The sequence below is a fragment of the Ixodes scapularis genome, unplaced genomic scaffold (assembly GCF_016920785.2).
Source record: "Ixodes scapularis isolate PalLabHiFi unplaced genomic scaffold, ASM1692078v2 PGA_scaffold7__128_contigs__length_106722199, whole genome shotgun sequence".
NCBI classification, from domain to species: Eukaryota; Metazoa; Arthropoda; class Arachnida; order Ixodida; family Ixodidae; genus Ixodes; species Ixodes scapularis.
In genome coordinates, this window is record NW_024609882.1 from 60,029,185 (window position 1) to 60,031,568 (window position 2,384).

Consider the following 2,384-nt stretch of genomic DNA (forward strand, 5'->3'; position numbering starts at 1 on the left):
AGTATGCCGAGATAATTTCAGACGCACCAATCAGGCGCAAATCTTGGCCGTCAGTAAAAGCTCGTCCAAAAAGGCTTAGCGAGGAGTAGGGGACGCTTATTAGGGCCTCTGTCGTAGCTAGACGATCTCAGCGTTTGCGAAAACTTAATCGTCTATCAGCATAAAATTTGTGTGGGAGATATATGATGACACGAGGAATACATCATAGTAAGTTTTGTGCGGTATCACCCCACGAGTTCATCTTTGAGCTCAATTAATAATCCCGTCTAGTACCAGTGAACTACAACTGAAATTTGGTCACCTTGAACCTTACACGTATTTTGTTTGCCGAACGTCCGCTTCTAGACGGGATTATTGAAATTGAGCTCAAAGATGCACTCGTGGGGTGAGGTGACTAAAATAAGCCACGTCTTACTATGTTTGCATACGCACGCACAATATCCGGTGTTTCGGGATCCAAGGAAAGTGCCCCGGTCTTCGTTTTGTAACGCTCGAGAATGAGTGTAGTCTACATTTGTAAGAAGTCAGGTAATAAACAACGCAAGCAGCGCGTTCGGTCGCTGCGTGATTGCATGAGATGAAGCTGCCTAGTCGAAACCGAAACTGAGTGGCCAACTATAGTTCCCAGAGTGCACTGCGTGATATTTCGCCGCGATGGGGTGCATCGGTTTTGGAAGAAGTCCATTAGGGAGCAATGCAAATTACAAAAAAAACAAAAAAAAAACAAGAAAAAAAAAAACAGTTTAGTATCTTTGGCGCAGTGTTGGGTAAAGTACAACTAAAGTTACTTAGAGTAAAGTAAAAAGTAAATGGTAGGTTATGTACTTCAAGTAAAGTGGTAAGTACACCGGGCGTAATCTGCTTAAAGTAAAGTACTATAAATTTAATGTTCTTTCAAAATAAAGTTCAACTACTTTTCAACATAACCTTTTAGGATGGCCTTTCTTCCCCTATAGTGTTGAAAAAAAAAAAAAAACTTGTATGCATTGTTTTATGGGTAATCGGGGGTGGATCAGATATTATCGGAAATGACGACGAATACAGGATAAAGTTAAACGGCTTCAGAGTTGAAGAAGATAAATATTTTGATACAAATTTGATAAGATCACATCTGGGGAAGGTACTTGGAGGTCTGGAGTTGTACTTTCCTCAGATAGTACAAGAAAGAAATACGTTAAGTAAAGTACAAAAACATACGCAAATAATGTATTTCAAGTAAAGTATACTACATTGGTGTGACTAAACTTGTTTTTTTCTTAATTCAATGTCGTCCTTATACAAGAAAAAGAAATACGACGAGGATGGGATTCGAACCCACGCGGGCAGAGCCCAATGGATTAGCAGTCCATCGCCTTAACCTCTCGGCCACCTCGTCAGGACGACTCGCAAGTGCTTCTGACAACACCCATAGCTATAAATGCCTCGATCACTATTTTTGTTCTATTTTTCTCAGGGCAGAGAGGTAATTTTTTTTTGTTGCAGGATGTGATTCATAAACTCAAGTCCTAATATTATTGTATTTTGTGTGTGAAAGTATTTCCTCCGTACTTCGTAATAACAGTCAATAGTTTTTTCAACCTATGTCAGAAATAAATGTCGACATAATATACGCCTAAAGCTGCATTTTAAAGCGGTGTTGAACCGATAGCGCTGTCAACCCCTGGTAGTTATTGAATATTTTTTTTTTTGCACAACGTTTCGCACTTTTTAGGAAAGCAGCAGCTGGGAAGTGTAATGCGACACGCTGTTTGTAAACGATCCCGCGCTTACCCACGCCGGGCCTGGGCGCTGCCTAAGCAGGTTCACGTGAGGCAAAGCTTCTGCGCTTGCCGAGTGCCGACAGCGACGCCACCAAGGTGGCATGACGTCAGAGAGGTAACCTGGTGTAGAGTTAGCAACAGAAGTCGGTTGGTGATAATCACGTTTGTCCGACCTACACATACAATCCGGCATATTGTTATTGCATTATGCGTTACCATTTCATGGAATATCTATAATTGCACATGGCGTTATGGTGCTTCTCATTCACCTTTTTTATAATTGTACAATATTTGAGCTTAATAAAAATGAAAGCTAAACTTCTAATTCCGGCTTTATATTTTGCGCGAATTTTCCTGGCTCGTGACTTTTCGTTGTTTTTTTAATCTCGTATACCTGGAGGCGTTTCGTATGGTATTGTTTTAGAATAAAATTGTAATGAGTTATATTAACCGGTCACCTTAATTTGCAATTTTGCTGACGTTAGTGTGTATACATAAAATCTAACTTAATCCAAAATTTGCTCGAATCGTTACCAGAGACAGAGCGGCTAAGTTCTACAATGCAACTGTCTGAAAAACGCAAAAAAATAAAAAAATAAATAAAAAGGTTTCGCAGCTGTACCC

At 40.0% G+C, this 2,384-nt stretch overlaps 1 non-coding gene across 1 annotated transcript; it reads right to left on the reverse strand.

Annotated features, from left to right (window-relative positions):
• Positions 1 to 1,293: 1,293 nt before the first annotated feature.
• Positions 1,294 to 1,375, reverse strand: Trnas-gcu. Its single transcript has one exon. It is a non-coding gene; the product is annotated as a tRNA-Ser (tRNA).
• Positions 1,376 to 2,384: the final 1,009 nt, after the last annotated feature.